Genomic DNA, 20,338 nt, shown 5'->3' on the forward strand with positions numbered 1-20,338 from the left:
AGAGTATTGGGATAAGGCAAGATAAAGGAAAATATAAGGAAAAGAAGATGATTCAGGACACCTGCAATGAATTTCAAGAAACTGCAATTGACCTGGATTTGTAACACAAATAGAGCTATTGCAGACTTTTAAGGAGGACAAGGTTTTGGAAGAAAATGGCTAAAGAAACCTAAATTCATATTTACTTCTCAACCTATCAGCGGAAATTTGCTGCCAAATTGGCATTCCCTGAGTTATTATTTTACCCAAACAAATAATTAAGGAAGTGAGGGCCAGTCTTCTCTGCAGAAAACAGAGTTTGTGCAGAGGAAAGGGCATGCTGGCTACAATGAAAACAAGTCTACTATATTGGGGAGAAAGGAGCCCAGAAGGAAGTAAATACCACAAGAAAGTCATTACTGGGAGAGATATATACCTCTTTAGTATGAACCAAAGAGAGTGAAATTGCAGGAAGTAGAAAGGCTAAGGGGTAGAAGTTTTGCCAAGAAGAAAGAAAAGTGAGTGGAAAATAAAGTTCAGGCAAAAGGAAAATCATGGTATAAGAACTGTTCATCTGGACAGAAAAGTCCTTGTACAATAGTAATAGAGATGTAGGACCTATAGGGGTCTGAGAACCTCCTGTCGCAGAACTGAAAATATGAGAGAAAAAAGAGAGCAGATAGTTCCACATTCTTCTCTAGGAGATTCCAACATGAACTCGTACCCTCAGACTGTTCACTATTTCTTATCTTGTTATAATTATCTATGGTCCTCCGGTCCACTTTCCCTCATACCTTCAAAATTTGTTACTCGATGACTATCTCATTCCACATTATCATTCCTGCCATAATTCAGGATGATTCAAAAATTCACAGAATATTATGGACATTTAGGTTACTTCCATGTCCTGGCCATTGTAAATAGTGCTGCAATGAACATTGGGGTGCATGTGTCTTTCTGAATTATGGTTTTCTCAGGGTATATGCCCAGGAGTGGGATTGCTGGGTCATATGGTAGTTCTATTTTTAGTTTTTTAAGGAACCTCCATACTGTTCTCCGTAGTGGCTGCATCAACTTACATTCCCACCAATAGTGCAAGAGGGTCCCCTTTTCTCCACACCCTCTCCAGCATTTATTGTTTCTAGATGTTTTGATGATAGCCATTCTGACTGGTGTGAGATGGTACCTCATTGTAGTTTTGATTTGCATTTCTCTAATAATTAGTGTTGTTGAGCATCTTTTCATGTGCTTCTTGGCCATCTGTATGTCTTCTTTGGAGAAAAGTCTCTTTAGGTCTTCCAACCCATTTTTTGATTGGGTTGTTTCTTTTTTTGATATTGAGCTACATGAGCTGTTTGTATATTTCGGAGATTAATCCCTTGTCAGTTGCTTCATTTGCAAAAATATGAGGTACCTAGAACAGTCAAATTCATAGAGTCAGAATGTACATTGGTAGATGCCAGGGGTGGGGGGAGGTTGGGGGGTGGGGAAGGGGAATGGGGAGTTAGTGTTTAATGGGGACAGAGTTTCAGTTTAGGAAGGTGGAAAATTTGGGAGATGGATGACGGTGAGAATTGAACAGCAATATGAATGTGCTTAGTGTCACTGAACTGTACAGTTAAATATGGTTAAAATAGTATGTTTTATATTATGTGAATTTTACCACAATAAAAAACAATTTTTTTTAATCACAGAGACAACACTTCTAATATCTTTCCCTTAGTATCTTAATGACCTTCCCTGTTTCATAGGCCCTTCAATTTTGCTTTGGTCCAAGAAACCACCATGTCTTGCCTATGTTATTAGCATTCGTTTTTTTTCCCTAGTTTCACCCAAAGTTCCCAATAGTCAATTTTCAGCAGAAAGAGTTATTCTTTCAAAATGGAAAGGCTATCACTCTTCCGCTCATAGGATTCTAATAGCCTCACTGCTCACTCAGCATAAAAGCAAAAGTTGTGCCATTGTTCCTTCTGAACCCATGTCCTGCCACTCTCTCCCTTGAGCATAATTTTCCATCCACTGTCTCTTCACGCTGTTCCCCAAACACCACAAGTCTCTCGGGGCATGTGTAGTGGCCGCTGCTCTACACGAAACAGTCTTTCCAAAGATGGCTCCTCCCTCACTGCTTTGTGTTCACTCATTTTCCATCTTTTCACCTTAATAACACATCACAGGTACCAGCATTTAGTACCAATCTCCCCTCTTTTATTTTTTTTATAGCACTTATATAATCTGGCTTACTATCATTTGACTCATTTGTTTATTATTTGTCACCACCAGGAGAATTTAAATCATAGGAAGACAAAGATACATTTATTTTATGACCATATAGCTAACGTCAAACATATCTGGCACGTAGAACTTAAGTATTTTCTAAAAAAGTATATCATTGTCACTATTGAATTAATTTATCGATAATGCATGATTAACACTTTTTAAAAAAAACAAAGCAAAACGAAACAAAAGCACGTATATGTTTTAGCCAAACCAAATATAAATTGTTCCACTGAAGGACTCTGAAAATTTATATTCTCTGTTTCCTTACCTGGAAAATGGTCTAATTATATCTTTTTTACGGGATTATTACAATAAATTAAATAATGCATGAACACAATCACACATCTAAACCTTGTGATTTAGAAATTATTTGTGATTTATCCCTTAATAGTGGCTAGTACTCAGGAAAGAGGAATTATAATTGATGTTCAAATATGGAAAGGCTAATATTACACTACATGAATATTTAAATTAATTCCATGCTCTTAGAAAAAGAGAGGGAGTTAGAATGGAGTAAGGTTGAAGGCAAATGAAAGAACAAGGGAGAAAGAAAAAGAAATAACAATTTCAATACTTTGGCCGATTGAGTAAAACATTTCCCTCCATGTGGTTATGCCTATGGGTCACCTTGAGATGGGAGGCATGACTGGGCATGTCCTCTATCACCCCAAGCTACCTCGGCCTTTCTTCAGTGACCAGATGACAGAGCCACTGGGCTTCTGCTTTTAAAGACAGGGATTTTGTTCTCTAAGTCTGTGAGACTGTTTCTGTTTTGTAAGTAATTTCATTTGTATCATTTTTTTAAGATTCCATATATAAGCAATATCATACAATATTTCTCTTCCTCTGTCTGACTTACCTCACTCAGTATGACAATCTTTAGGTCCATCCATGTTGCTGCAAATGGCATTATTTCATTCTTTTTCATGGCTGAGTAATATTCCATTGTGTGTATGTACCACATCTTCTTTATCCACTCTTCTGTCAATGGGCATTTAGGTTGCTTCCATTTCTTGGCTATTATAAACAGTGCTGCAATGAACACTGGGGTGCATGTATCCATTCAGACCTTGTTTTTCTCTGGTTATATGCCCAGGAGTGGGATTGCATAACTGAATCACTTTGTTGTACACCTAAAACTAACACAACATTGTTAATCAACTATACTCCAATATAAAATAAAAAGTTAAAAAAAATAAAGATAGGTATTTGGGGGCCATGTGGACCATAAAGGCAAGTCACTACTAAATCAGATGTTTATTCAAAGAAACACTGATCTGCCCATCCTTGGAGGAAAAAATCAATGACAAAAATTGTTTTAAGGGGTTGTATGTAGAGTTTGAACATTTTCCCTTCTTTGAGGGATTATCAAGACTAATACTAAATATGTTTATTGTGTAAATTATAAACACAATATGTGTTTATATGGCTCTACTGTAGGAAAATTACCTCAACAGACCATAGTGAAAAGAGGATCTCATGTGTTGAATGAAGAGAAATTAAGAAATTATATTGACACCACTTCCCCAAGAGCTTTATGTTGTCCCCATGTTCCCATGTTTCAGTGTCTCTATGAATCAAATTTAGAGTTAGGGAGCCCGCATAAGATATTATGTAAAACCAATATGAATCCAATATCTAGTGGGTAATTTTATTCTGTTCTTGGTGAAAATAAATATGAAGGAGTAACACTTCTCAATTTTGAATGTCCTGAGATCTCCTTGAAGGCAGTGAATTATTTAGACATGAAACATAAGAACAGATTTACTCTCTCTTGCCTCTTCTGACAGTCAGGTCAGGTGTATGGGGGGAAAGGAGAAGGAGAGATGCCTTGGGCGCCCACCCCCGCCCAGTGCCCTCTGCTCCTGTCTCTCTGAGACCTCTAGTGCTTCGAAAACAGGTAGAGCCAAGGGCAACAGAAGAAGCGATCTTCACCTTTGAGCAGCGTCTGAGCCGGCTTGGTCACAAGCCAGGCCACTGTAAGGTTAATACAAAAGAGTAGGCGTCACAAGGGGAGATGTGGTTATCTAGGCACCACTTCTGAGAAGGTGTCTTTCCTAACTTCAGAGAGAGATTGTCATGTTGCAAGTAGTTCCATGTGTCTGATTCCTCACACCTGCTTATCGCTTGACCTACCGCATGTATTTGAAATCAAATACAATCGACACAAGACAAGAAATGCCACAAAAAAGACCAAACTACTAGGGAAAGTGGTTTTAGATATTACAAAAGTATTATACTTTAAAAATCAGGCATTGGGGCAAGCACTGCTTTCATAAAATAATTTTTCCTACATAATGTTCATGATTGTGTGATAGGACAACAGCTTTAAAATGTCATGTTTTCTTTGGGTTGGGTCTAGCTATAGAATTACCTGAATCTTCTTCAGAGAACTGGGAGATATGCTAAGATCATACCCATGTTACAGATGGAAATCCCTCACTAAGAAGGCCTGACATAACCTCATGGCTATTACCAAAATAGCTTAATAATACCAGCCTCTCTGTCTCTCACACAAAAAAGTTGTTCTTCCAGCAGTGTTACAATCAAAGAGAAAGAAAAATATTTTTTAAATACTAAAACATGTTTTATTGAACTACAGTCATATTATCTTTTAGATTAGATGTACAAAAATGATATGGGATTTACAGTTTTTCATTTATCCCTTGATTCAATAAAGTATTCATGTTAGAAATCTCCATAATGATAAAAAAAAAGGTCACTTTTACTAATTGAGGTAAGATACTATAATAGCAAAAACACTTTTTCTCTGCCTACAGAATAATGAAATTGTTCTTGAAAAGGTGAATTTTACATCTGATTTCCTATTTCAATGGAGTCTCAGTATGAAATTGGCCTCAGGATTCAGACCATAGGACAATGCTATAATTATGTCTTTCTGGCGATTTCAATAATAGGAGTCTTTGAATTGACTTTGACGTGGATCAGCCTTATGCTAAATGCAGACCCAGAAGAACTTTGCTCTGTTGAAACGTGCACCCACTTTTATTTCATCCATGTTGGAAGTCTTGTTTTATCCTTCTTCTTCTTAAGAATGCGTGTTAAATAAATAAGAGAGAATGAAGGGAAGAAAGGGTACAATTGGGAGCTTTGAGGAGAAACTCTCAAATCGTGACCATCTTTTCTGGCTAGTCAAAAGACTTCCAAGTATGGAGAAGACAGATTTCATCACTGCTCAAGTTGTTGACAAGCTCCAAATTAAAACTACCCATTTTAAAAAAAAAAAGTGAACATCAAAGTGACTTGAATTTGTTCCTTTGTTACTTATGCTTCATAACTTCACAGATCATGCTATTTCATAACACACGTAAGAGCAGATTTAGAAACGACCATCGGTCAATAGATGAGTGTTGTCTCTTGTCTGCTTATCATTGATTTGCAATATGAATGAAAAGGATAAAAGAATTTTGATAAAAATATCTTATGGCATGAAAGTCCTGCCATCAAAAAGTTTTCAACAGTGCACAAATTCTAGACTATTTTCACATGGAAACTAACAAAACACATAAAATGAAACAACGATAATAAAATTACCAGTAAACTAATTATTTATTTTCTCTTTATTTTGCTCTCTGTAACCTAAACACTAGACATGTTTTAGAAGATTAAGATAAATTTGTATCATGATGTTAATGTGCTTTATTACACAATATCCGATTATTAAATTAGAACAATTCTTTCTTTCTTTTTTTTTTTTTTTACCAAGAGTCATTCAACCCAATGCACATTTAATTCTCCAATTAGTAGCAACTTCTTTAAGCTTGGCGAGCTATATAGCCGTTAATAATGCATTTCCGCTTGTTAACATAAGTTTCAGAGCCCCCTAGGTATTTATAAGAAAATTCATTTATCTTGGCCCCAGCAGTGCCTTTCAAAAGCAAGTAGAACATTTTGCATCACTGAAATTCTCAAAGATCACATAGTAACCCATGTGAGATCACAACTAAAAACAAACCAATGTGTAGCTTACATTTCAAAGACATTTTTCCTTGTATTCTTAGCATGGATAATGAATCCAGTCTTCTGTGAACAGTATGAGATGATTTATTCCCACAGTGCCATGTTTTTCTAGTGTTCAATTCAGCAATATAATATTTTCTCCAAGAAGTTTAATACGATTAGGTAGTCCTAAGTATCAGCTTAATTTTTAAACCCGTAAAATACATTTGATCCACTAATATTTATTAGCTACTTAATTCAATTAATTGGTTAATCATTAAACGAACCACAAGATCTGGAGTTTAAAAACAGCTGTAAGAAAATAGTTTTTTTTCCACAGGTGGGGAATCGTGTGCACCTTCGAAATTCAGGTAGCTTCCAGCATCACTGCTCCACTATCAACATCATCATCATCATCAATTAACCATAAACTGGATTTTGCTCAAATTCATCCGCCAATGGTTTTAAAGTCTGTGTTTTATTTTATTATGCTTCCTTTTCCTGAAAGAAATAAAAGTTTTATATTTAGGATTTGAATATGAAGCATCAGTTCTCTAAAGCATTTCACAGAAATATTTTCCTTAGATTGAATCTTTATGTTGGTTTTCCTCCTTTCCCTTTTCAAAATAAGTATTAAATTTAAAACAGTAATTCCATTCTAGAATAGAATAGAATAGAATCCTAGAATACAATAGAATTCTAGAATAGAATAGAATAGACTTCTATTTCTACCAAACTAAATATGGTAGTTTCCTGTCAATGTACAATAGTGACAATTATTAATACGTTGCTATATAATTATCCACATTGTATTAGCATGTTTTAATATCCTTATCATTTCACTTTTTAATCCCCTTTTTAGTTGAAGTGTTTAATTTTTTAAATACTAATTTTTGATAGTTTTCATTATTTTTATTTATTTCTTTCATATGGAAAATGGTTATGTCGCCATTCATTTAGAAAGCATGTTCTACCCTTAAGAACAATGCCCATATTTCAAACCCAAATTCTCAAAATAATACATATTATTTATCCTTTCTGCTTAAAAGTAGCTAAATCTAAACCTGGTTTCTCCATCCAGGTGTCTAGGTACACACAATAAACCAGGAACAATAGAAACCAGGAACAATAGATAGATAGATCAATAGATAGATTTCCAAGGTTTACTTTAAGCATGGTCTCTATTCCCAGAGCTCTATGTACTTAACCTGCTGTGAAAATATGTTCGCCCCACCTTAATCTCCATTTAGCACCTCACACAATGTGACAGCTTCAGAGGATGATGTTGGGATGGTGAGGTCCAAGGGGAATATCACATTCAGGCAGATCTCACAGCTCACTTGCCTTTGTCATTTTAAATTACAGTGTCAAACACTTCCTGCTGTATAACACTCAAATTTGTGTCAGAAACAGTAAAAGGTGAAACCTTTCCTTGCACTAAAGTTCATTTTGTTTTAAGTCAGAAAGAATTTTAGAGAGAACGATTACCACCTTTCTTTCTGCCAGTGCAAGGGGCATTAAGCAAAAATGACAAGCCCAGCAAGGTGTCCACATATCTCATTATGCTTCTCGACATCAGGCAGCTTTAGTTTCTGAAGCTCAGTCACAGTTCAGCCCAGTCATCTCGTGATGCTCTTTGCTAACCTGAAGATCCACGGTGGGAAAACCATCAGTGGGTAAGAAGATCACACTTAGGAGAAATGAGGCTTACTGGCCTTGTTAACCCAAATCTTTTGCTGAATGCGCACTCTTTTTTTATTGGTTGGTGGACCTTTAAGCTTTCTTTTGTCTTAACTGAGCGACTTGCCTGTACATTGTCCCTTCCAGCTGCTTCAGCCTTGGAATCTCAGGCAGTCCTCCTTGGCCACAGTCATGTTCAGCTTTGCCAGATTCCCTCTGATTTACAACCTTCCAAATCCTACCTGAAGCCTCACTCCTCCCCCATTTGTTCTTCACAGCATATGTCAACCCCTATTCTTACTTCCAGATAATTCACACCTGGATCTCTGTAGAAACTTCCCACTAACTATATCTTCAAATATGATCAGATAACTGAGAATTGCTTCCAAATAATTAGGGGTGGAAAGTGGGTAGAGCTGAAACAGTATTGGCCATAATTCCATAATTATTGAAATTGGCTGGAAGCAACATGGGATTTGTTATACTGTTTTTTCTTTCTTTTGAATCTACATGTTTAAAAATAGTTTAAAAATATTGTCAGCCTTGATATTAAGTTTAGTTACAATGTATATGTAAACATTCATAAAGAACATTAAAGTCTAATTACTGCATCAGCTAAAGGCCTTTAGAAGCAGCAAAATATGGCAAAATAAAGAATTTTATGAGCCAGGCTGGTTGAGTTAAAAATCCCAGCTTTACAGCTTACCAAATGTTGGGCTTTGTACAAGTTATTTTGTTTCTCATTATCTCATTTTTTTTCCTATGGAAAAATTGAAGTGAATAATGGCATTTACCTTAAAGAGGATTAGAAGAGTTAACATGTGAAACAAGTGTAGACATGTCCTGTTACACAGCAAATTCTCTATTCAGGCTCTCCATCACTACAGAAGGTAACTCCCCAGTATGGATCTGATCATGGCGTCTTACTGAAAGACAATACCTGGGTTTTTTTTTTGTTTGTTTCCCATTTATTCTTTGTTATTTAGGAATGAGACAACTGATAATTTCTTTATTTGTAGAAAAAGTCAAAGTGTTTGAATTACTTCAGAACTGAATTGAGTAGCATTTTAGAATATTTTGGTAGCATTCCCAAGACTGAGTCCACTAAGAGCTGTTTTGACTCCATTAGCTTCAGGTTTCACTCTCCAGCCAGGAATGAGAGCTTTCTCACCTGCCGTCCCAAACATGTCTGTAAGCCTCAGACACCTCCTCCACCCTCCTGCCCTCTTTATTTCAGAGAAAAACCTGATGGGGCACATGGCTGCTGGGCTCAGGGTCTCCTAGAAACGTGACAAGGTCCAAACTGAGGTACTGGTTCCCTGGAAACATGTTTCAGTCTCAGAGTGGCTTACTGGTGCTGTGCTTTGTGTAGAAATGAGAAGAATGATTCCTCCCAAAATTTTATGAATCCCCATGTCACCTGAATTTTTGGTTTATTTTTATTTATTTATTTTGAAGAAGAAGAGGAGGGAGAAAATATTCTTTGTTACCCCAATTTAATACACACATGAACCTGATCCTTTAAATAGCTCTGTTTGTCTCAAACTTCCACTAACAATCTCAAGTGAGCAGTATCTTTAGACACTGGGGCTGATCATGTCTCTACGAGGGCTCAGAATAAATCTGAGATGGGTTTAGTTGATATGCCATCCAGTTCTGTTTTTGCATAGTTTCATTTTCTCTCATCTTGAGAGCTCATCACAAAACTTTTGGTGGATACTCAAACTGTCTAATGCATATTTGTGCTTCATGTACATGGCTGCCTCATGAAGCCATTATGTGTACACACACACACACACACACACACACACACACATACACACACACGTATAATCTGCAGAAAGATTTCCGGTAAAACTCCTAAGGGTAGGCACAGCTTAAGATCTTGGATAATTTAATGACAATGGCAGTGAGCTAGGGACAGCATGTACCTGTTGGAATTTACAGTTCCAAGTTTCCATTTTTCAGCTGTGGGCATTCTCAACACTTTCAGTTCATTCAGAAATACAGAATTTCCTTTCTCTCATTCTTAGAAACTCAAGGGTTTCTTTTAGTCTGGGTATCTTCAAAAGCAACAAAGTTTTCAACACTTTACTCCTTTCTTTTTTTCTATTAATTTTAAGAATACCTATTATCTCTCTTTACTAGTTAGAGCTAATAAAATAATCTTTTAAATTCAATAGATGTCATTTTTCAATAAATGTGATTTTAATGAATAATCCATAGAACAGAAGAATGTCAAGAACGATGAGTAGAAGAAAATGATGGGTAGAAGAGTGGGAAGAGGAGAAAGAACTATCCCTCCTTTATGTTGTTTTTTTTAATACAAATATTATCAAATTTTATAGGTGTGTTCCTCTTCTCAAAATGTTGGAGAGAGTGAGGACTGAAAAGTGATTGCTGGAGAAAGCAGGTAAGACCTTCTGATACATCTGTAATGCATTATACCCAAAGGAAGGACACACAATTGCATATTGCCAAAATGTTTCAGCAGCTGTGTTAAAATGTTTCACAGCCAGTAGAATAAAATAGGACAACCATTAATTTCGTTTGCTTGCTTTTAAAAAATGTCAAAGTCCAGCTATTGCTTCATGATGGAGAAGTGAGGAATTAATGCCAATGGTGTTTTTTTCAACCATTTTCCATAAAAGATGATGTGAAACAGATCTGTGCTTTGTACTTCCCTGCATAGTTCTGCCAAAATGGGGCAGCTGGGCCATAGCTAAACTGCCAAACCAGTGTTTTACTAGATATTAGTACTACATGGTACATGTGACAGAGCACAGTGGGAAGACCATTTGTTTGGAATCAGAACAACCAACTGTGTGATCTTGAGCAGGTCACAAAACTTATCTCAGCTTCCATAGTTGTGATCGTTGAATAAGCAAATATAAATGGAAAATCTGTGATATGATCAAGAGATGGGATAGTGTGGAGGAAATAGTATCACATGATAGTGTGGAGGAAATAGTATCACATTCTGAGTCAGATCAACTCAGATCAGTCCCCATTCTCTACCTCTCATCTATCTCCATTACTGACTGTCTCACCTAATTTTATGTGAATGATAAAGTACCGAAGCATTCTGAGCAATACTTTTCTTATCTTTAAGGTGATAATAATAATCTCCACTGTGCTGTGTTGCAAAAATGAAATAAAGAGACATGGAAAAGCACCTAGAAATGTGATAGGCATATAGCATACTTTCTGTATGAATGTTTTTCTCACCTTAAAGGGAGAGATGTTAAACTTCCTGTGTAACAGTCTACTATTACTGCCGTAAGAAGTCACCACACATGTAGTGACTAACAACAACAACAACAAATCGAACGTATTGTCTTATGGTTTTGGAAGTCACAATTCTGAAATTGATATTACTGGGCTAAAATCATAGTGTTAGCAAGACTGTATCCTTTTTGGAGGCTCTGAGAGGAGAGTCCATTTCTTTGCATTTCCATCTTCAAGGGTTTCTCGTATTTCTTTTCTTATGGCCCCATTTCTCCATCTTAAAAGACAACAATATTGGGCCCAGAACTTCTTGCACTGCCATCTCTTTGACTTTCCTTCTTCTGCCTCTGTTTTCCAATTAAAAGGGCCTCCATGATTACATTGGTCCCACTGGGATAATAATCTCTCCATCTCAAGGACAAGTGATTGGCAACATTAATTCCATCCGTAACCTTAATTCTCCTTCACCATGGACCCCAATGAATTCACATATTTGGTGATTAGCAAGTACTTGTACATCTTTGGGGGCCATTATTCTGACTGCTACTTAATGGAAAGGACCAGAAGACTTCACAGGAAAAATAACTTTTGAGTTTCCCTATGTAGGATCCTTTTTACAAGGTAGAGGAGGAAGGAAAGGACAGGCCAGCTAGTAGAAACAGTATGACGAGATCATGGGGACATAAAGGGTACCATAACACACTCTGGGGATGATTGAGGTCTGATACGACAGACCAGAGCACATGATACCTGGATCCACTGAAAAGAATATTGTTGACAGATGGACATTTAGGACATAATAAAAGATTTTCATGTAGGGCAATAGATAATAAGGTATGAGTTAGAGAAAAAAATATGAGTCTTGGCAACAATGTTAGAAATGAATTAGAGTTGGAAGCACTTGGCAGAGTTTTACACATCTGGAGTCTATTACAATAGCCCAAGAAAAAAACAGAAGTGAAGTTGAGGAATTGGAAATGTATATGTATTGCAGAGATGGAATCGATATAATCCATACATTTTATTGGAAGCAAGAAATTGAGGAGAAGATGGAATCCAAGACAAAAATGATATTTTTTAGTTATATAACCGCAGACAATGTATGACGTAATTAGAGATAGAGGAGGTGGAACATATTTGGAAAGTGTGAGTAAAGAAAACTTCAAAAAAAACCAGAATGTGAATGGAATTTGAAAAAATCCAGACCCAGGTGGATATGATAATACCATAACTATAGGAAACAGGTGTCATTTTGAAAGTTTCTTTTTAATCATCTCATTCGGTATACGCTGCTATATTCTTTCGCTCAACGTCATCCTTGATGCTTCCACCAGAAGGATCTGACCTCCATATCTGACCAGCTATTCCTCTGCTTAAATGCTTTTAATGGCTTTTCATAATTCATATGATTAAGTCCAAGTTTTTAACCTGACATAAAAGCCCCTTCTTCATGTTCTTTCAGAATCATGGAATTCCCTCCAATGAAACCAGTTGAGTCTTGTATAAAGAAGTGAGTGGTGTTAGAAGCATGGCCTTGCAGGCTTGATGTCCAAATTTCTGGCTTTCTCCGTGATTCTGGGATTTATAGATAAAATGAAAAACTCTTTGTCAGCTAAACAATTATATCACTGGGCTTCTTACAGCAACACTTCTATGTGACTGATTTTCAAGTCCTCTCATCCTTCTAAATGAACATGACCGAATGAATTTAAAACAAATCACCAGATTTACTTCCACAATGTGATGGTGTGAGATAAGCGGATAACAATGTTTCCATGCCGTCCATGATCAGATTTAATATATATTTATGCTGAAAAGTTGTCCTTTAAGCTGAATAGCAGTAACACTGAACAACCAAGTGATTCTCATCTTCTCAATGCATTTGTGCATATATTGGTCAGGTTACTTTGGTTTGGTTTTAAAGAAAAGATGTGGCATTCGAACGGCCTAAAACAGAAAATTTCTAGAAACTGTTTTCTCCTTTTTACTTTTTTATGAAACATTGCTTATGGCCTGAAGACCTTGTAATGCATTTCCCACTTACAATAAAAGAGAGAGAGAGAGAGAGAGAAGGAAATTGAAGAGCTTCACCCTGATAAGATCACATCACCAGACAGGGCAGAAGAATGATAGTATCTGATATGTAATCTTATCCTTTTTGACAGTTATACGCAGTTTTGAAATGGAAGTACATAGAGATATTGAGCCAGTCTGATCAAAGATTTCAAAAATATTACTTGGTAGGCTATTTAAACCCCTTTCTTTCCTGATGTTACTTTAGAAACCTAGTTTAGTTTTAGACTTAAATATATTTGGAAGACTAAAACAGTACAGGTCAAAAGCACTGGAAATGGTTTGTTAACCGTCTAACTTATGTTAAGGCAAGCATTTAGGGAAAAGCTAATTAGCTAATTCCTATGCATTTTAAAATGCATAAGTGCATTATTAATTGATACAATAATTCTTCAGCATATTTTTCCTGGCTTGTACCTCGATTTGTATTTAGCATATTCGTTGAATTGATCATTTAAGAATAATACACAGTAATGCACGGTTACAATGAAATCACAATTCCTGGTTATCAGGAGAATATGTTTGCCTCTTGCATTTAATTGTTTTAAATTATTGTATGTACAATAAACTTGTAAAACATACAAAACTCATTATCTCAAAAATAACTGAGAGAATATAGAAACGAAATATCTTTTCTTTATTATCCTCCCTAAGTTCAACCCCTCAAATACTGAAATAGTACTAACTTTGAAACTCCAGCATCTGATAGATTGTAAGAGTATAAATAGCTTGCTTGTTATTTTCTTTGCACCACATGAATTTATCTTGAGCCGATATTCACTTAAAACTCAGTGGAATCTTTGAAAAACATGAGTATAGATTTGCAATATTCATTAATTAAAGAAAGGAATGCAGATGTATTGGCCAGAACAGCTGTATTGAGAAGTGTCAGTGTTTGATCAAAGATTTACTTAGTAGGAGGCAGCAGCAGAATGAACTAACTTTCAAGGTTTAAATTTAAAGAATAAATGCAGAACTCTTGTGTTAGTTTCTGGGGGCTGCTGTAACAAAGTGCCACAGACTTCCTGGCTTAAACAACAGAAATTTATTGTCTCAGATCTCTAAGCCACAAATTCAAGTTCAGGGTGTTGGCAGAGTTGGGTCCTTCTGAGACTGGGAGAGAGAATCTGGTCCAGGCCCTATCTCTGAGTTCCTGGCGGGTGCTGGCCATCTCTGGAGTTTCTTCGCTTGTAGAGGCATCACTCAAATCTTTGCCTCTGTCTCCACATAGCATTCTCTCTGTGTGGCTGTCTGTCTTTGTGTCCAAATTTCCTTTCATTTGGATTCAGAAATGCAAACCTCCAGTTATGAAATGAAAAAGCCACATGGATATAATATACAGCATAAGGAATATAGCCAATAATATTGTGCTAACTTTGCATGGGGACAGAGGGTTACTAGACTTATCATGGTGATTATTTCATATTGTATTCAAATGTCAAAGAACTCTGTAGTAGACCGACACTAACATAATCTTGTAGGTCAGCTATATTTCAATAAAACATTTCCCCTTTTTATAAAAACAGTAGGCCCACCTTAATCACCCCATTTTAACTGATGATCAGCAATGACCCCATTTCCAAATAAGCTCAAATTCTGAGGTGCTGGGCTTAGGATTGCAGCATCTTCTAAGGGGACACAATACAACTCACAACAACTATCCTACATTTTTTAGATAATTATATGAAGACAAATTCATATCTATAAAAACATTAGTATTCTTGTGGTATAAAGTAAGGATTTCTCTTCATGACCTTAAATAAATCTCACGTTGTTCCTGTCTTAGAAACTCTGTATACACACTCACGCCAAACTCTAATTCTATTGTGGATATTAAAGTAACTAATTTAGCTTCTAGAAGATCATAATCTCTGGGGGAACTTCTTTTTTTTTTAATAATAGTATTGCAGAGTTATTTTATTTTTAAAATTTTTATTTTATATTGGAGAATAGTTGACTAACAATGTTGTGTTAGTTTCAGGTGTACAGCCAAGTGATTCAGTTATACATATTCAAGTATCTATTCTTTTTCAAATTCTTTTCCCACTTAGGTTATTACAGAATATTGAGCAGCATTCCCAACATGGATAGACCTGGAGATTATCAGACTAAGTGAAATAAGTCAGACAGAGAAAGACAGATATCATAGGATATCGCTTACATGTAGAAGCTTAAAAAAATGATACAAATGAACTTATTTACAAAAGAGGAATAGACTCACAGACATAGAAAACCAACATATGGTTACCAAAGGGGAAATGGGAGGGAGGGATAAATTAGGAATTTTGTATTAACATATACACACTAGTATATATACACAGATAAAAAACAAGGATCTACTCTATAGCACAGGGAACCATACTCAATATTTTATAATAACCTATATGGGAAAAGAATCTGAAAAAACAGATATATATGTATGCATAACTGAATCACTTTACTGTACAACGGAAACTAACACAACACTGTAAATCAAGTATACTTCAATTTAAAAAAAGAATATATACATTACAAAATATCAAAACCAAGAATGAGAAGGTATTTATTGTTGTTTGGGGATATTGTTATGAATGGATGGGGGTGATGTTAAATATTATACTAGTAGAACCAGGAAAACTCAGTAGGTTGTTTACAAACAACCTTGGCTCCTTGAGAGATCCCTGAGGGAAATACAATTGGTTTGAGAAGGTGAATCAAGGTAAGACAACATTACTATCAGATGAGATTCTACCCAAACCCCAAGAATACTATAGAATAAAAGAATACTTTAGAACACTATAGAAGGCAATGTCCATAGGCTGAAAGAGGTGAGGAATTCTTGTTTTTTATAACTAAAACAAAACAAGACCAAAAGAAACCAAACAATAAACAAACAAATAAACACAGGAACCTCTCGTTGCTTCCTCCAGGCATTTATTAAGGGCCCTGGTTTAAAAATTGGATCTCTTAAGAGGGTTGATCTATGAAAGTGTCTCTTCATATCACTTAACAGAGAGGATATTTACAGAGCTGAGTCCTGGCAGAACGTTGCTTTCTGAGATCTGAATGAAAGGTCCAAATTGGCGTAACTTGGAAAGGGGGGACATAATGAAAATATCAAAACATTACTCCGCATGGCAATCTGACATGTTCATTCCATAGAGAGAAGCAGGAATTTAAGAAAACATTTTGCTCCTTTAAAGAGGTGTAAATTATATTTCCTTGAAGACTTTAGACTTGTCCCAGCAAAGAGTTGTGCGTTTGTGTGCGCACTCGTTCGTTTCAATAACCGTATTGAACAAGAAAGGGTGTCAGTGGTTCACCCTGGAGAATAAGAAAGGAAGCTTCCTCTGGACAAAGCTGTGAGATTTGGAGCAGCAACTCCACAACCTGAGGCAAGCTCCTCCTCCACCCTATGAAAAAATAAATAAAAACAAAACACTTGCTGTTTGTCCTTCAGTCAATCAGTGACTGTCCTACTGAAGGCTGAAGTTCCTCCACCAATTCACCAGGCACCGTGCAAAGAGGACACAGACTTGAGAAATAGAGAAGCCCAAGATGGAGCTGGGGGCAGATGAAGTCCTTTGAATAGAGGGTGTGTCTTCCCATTTTGATGGATGGAAATTTCTTACGAGATTGTTAGAGGATAGTGTGGACTTTGCACTGAGTAGTGACCTAAGTAAGGAGAGTTGGTCTTGGCAGACTGGTGTAATATACTCCACCCTATTTTTTTTTTTAAAGAATCTTCTTTTTTTTTTAATTTATTTATTTTTGGCTGCTTTGAGTCTTTGTTGCTGCACGTGGACTTTCTCTAGTTGCGGCAAGCGGGGGCTACTCTTTGTTGCAGTGCGTGGGCTTCTCATTGCAGTGGCTTCTCTTGTTGTGGAGCACGGGCTCTAGGGTGCGCAGGCTTCAGTAGTTGTGGCACATGGGCTCAGTAGTTGTGGCTCGCGAGCTCTAGAGAGCAGGCTCAGTAGTTGTGGCTCACGTGCTTAGTTGCTCCGCGGCATGTGGGATCTTCCCAGACCAGGGCTCAAACCCGTGTCCCCCGCATTGTCAGGCGGATTCTTAACCACTGCGCCACCAGGGAAGTACCTCTACCCTATTTTAAAGGAACTTTTAAGATGATTTCTCCCTTGGATTCTAGAGACATCACATTTAAAATCTAGTTTTTGTAGAATGATTCTCCTCTCAGAGATTAATATGCTTCATCAATTTTTCTTCAAAAGTTACCAGACATAAAATCACCATGGAAACACTGAACATAGCTCGATAGCTCCAACCACCTCACCATCCATACTTCTGGGCACCTTGGAGGCACCTAGTAAGTTGCCTTTAGAGGGAAAGTCATTGTTGAGTTACTCCCTCTGAAATGTAGGCTCCATTTATAAGGGCAGCCTCCTCCAGGGTGGTGAGCAAGCCAGAGCGATTTTTAGTGAAAGAGCTTAATAGGCACTTAGGATTTTGAGAATTCAAAAATGGAATTTCCTAAACTTCTGATGTGACCCACTGAGGAGGAAAAAGAGGTCGTACCTCTAAGTCTCTAAGAAACAAACCCCTTGAACTATCAGGCACTCAATCCACATCATTGGCTTGGTCCCCTTGGAGATGTGGGGTGACCACTGGACCAGGGAACCAATGGACCAGAGATTCAATTTTCAAATCCCCAGAAAGTCTGTTCTAAGGAAGGCTTAAATCTGGAGGAATTAGGATGGAACCCATCCAGGAATCATGGCTGAAAGGGCAGAGGTAAGAGAACCACAGTGGTGGTAAGGCTGATTCCAATCCAGCTGCATGTCCACTTGGGAGGAGAAGCTTGCGTAACCGTTCCTCCATGCTCACATTTTTGAATCCATAGCGCACAGAGTTCTCAGAAGGTTAGGTGAAGGAGAGGGAACCCTTCAGGATGAACATCCTTGATTTCTTTGCTAATAAGGCAAACATCGTCTCTGTGGACTAATAGGATAAATAAATAGTAAATACTTAGACAAATAGTAAATAGCCTTATATGAATTAATATTTTACGTGAACTCAGAAGATATACCTGCATAAACCTACATAGAACCTCATACTCATCAAGATTTAATTAGGAATGATCCACAAAACAAATTCAGATCAGTAACATAAAAACAAATTTTGGAAGAAGTGAATGGGAAGAGTGAAATATTTTCAATATAGCAGGGCACCATTCCCCCTCCCACCTCCCGTTGCCCATCCTCTTTTTAAAGTACATCCTTAAAGTACAGGGTTTCCACTTATGCCATTGCCAGGACATTCTCAAGGCACATCTAGTTATAAAGAAGTTAAGAAATACAAATGCAATTCCAGGTTGCTGTGTGTTCAAGTTATTATATAGAGATCTCTCACAATGCAGAAAGAGGGGCCTGAAAGGGAGGAAGCCAGCGATCTGTCCCTGGTCCATAAACTAAGGCATGCATGTAAATGCGTCACCCAAAGAGAACCTTGAACGTGGTTGCCAAATGTTCTAACAATGTTATAACTCTCACTAATGGTGATGGTTTCCAGGAATAAGTGGGTTGCACTGTGGTCTCTATCTTCAGAAGCTGCAATTTGTGTTATTTTGTTAGTTATCATCCATGTTAAACATAAACTGTGTTCAGTTTAACACAAAATAGTTAAAAAATTTTTGTTCTGTGAGGGGAATTGAGTATATTGTGAAAGGCAGAGGACTGAACATACTGTGAAGGGAAAGATATTCCCTTTAGCAGGAGTTTTTGATACTGGGAGCTTCAACAAACATCCTTAAGAGGACTGTAATGGACAGCTTTCCAAGTGAAAACGGATACTGTTAAGAACGAGATTGCAAAGTGCAAAGCGTACATTGCAAAGACAGAGGGGAGAGATGGACAAGCCTACTTCATTTGCCATATTAAAGCATTAGAGACAAGAGTTATCACTGGTAAATCTCTAGGGAGTAATTTGATCAACGCTCAGCTGTGACCTTTTCTATCTGAAATAGATGGTATGTTTGCTTGATGATTTCTTATAGTCCGTTAGTGATGAAGCCTCACACACAGGATACTCATGATATGATGAGACCTACTTGAAGTTGTTTCCTCAGCATCAAATATAATGCATATTTCATTATAAATGCATTCTTATCCACTAAAATGCCATTTTAAATGACATATCAGCAAATGTTTTCAGGATAATTTTATTACAGTAGGAGGTGCTTTATAGCAGTAAATGGTATAGGCTTAAATAGGTAGCACTGAAAAAATGGGACTCGTGAGGAATGCATGAAAATTTCTATACATTATTATTACTCAGGAAAAACACATTATTCAATTAGTAGCTTTCATATAATTTCAACAACATTAGTCAAATTTGCTTTTTAATAAGTCTAGGAATATAAAACAAGATTTACTGTACAAAAATCTCTGGGTAAAATATTCTCTCTATTTTTAGGAGTTTCGTTTCTCCCAGATATTTAAATAAGTTTCACTTTACAATGCTATTTTGAGCAACCAAAAAAAAGAAAAATAACTTTTTAGAACTTTTCATTTTTCTCCACATATTCTGGGACTTTAATTTATGATACAATTGAAAATGCTTCAAACTAATGAAAGCTAGCTAAGCCATTTGTTTGTGGAACCAAAGAGCAGATAAACCATTTTGTTTGTTTGTTTTGTATACACAATTTGTTATTTAAGGGATATACGGACATAATCAAAATCTACACCAGAATGTCAAACATTGTACAAGCTTGTTTTCTAAGTAAATTTTCTTTTTTTTTTTAAATTGAAGTATTGTTGACTTTTTATATTAGTTTCAGATGTACAAAATAGTGATTCAATATTTTTATAGATTATGTACTATACAAAGTTATAAAATGTTGAGTAGGTTCTCCGTGTTGTACCTCACAGTCCTATGACTTATTTATTTTATAGCTGGTAGTTTATACCTCTTAATCCCCTTCACCTATTTTGCTCCTTCCCCCGCCCCCTCTGGTAACCACTAGTTCTCTGTATCTGTGAGTCTGTTTCTGTTTTGTTATATTTGTCAATTTGTTTTGTTTTTAGATTCCACATACAAGTGAAAACATACAAGATTTGTATTTCTGACTTATCTCACCAAGTGTAATACCCTCCAGGTTTATCCATGTTGTCACAAATGATAAGATTTCATCCTTTTTTATGGA

Source organism: Orcinus orca, chromosome 18 (assembly GCF_937001465.1).
Source record: "Orcinus orca chromosome 18, mOrcOrc1.1, whole genome shotgun sequence".
Taxonomy (NCBI): domain Eukaryota; kingdom Metazoa; phylum Chordata; class Mammalia; order Artiodactyla; family Delphinidae; genus Orcinus; species Orcinus orca.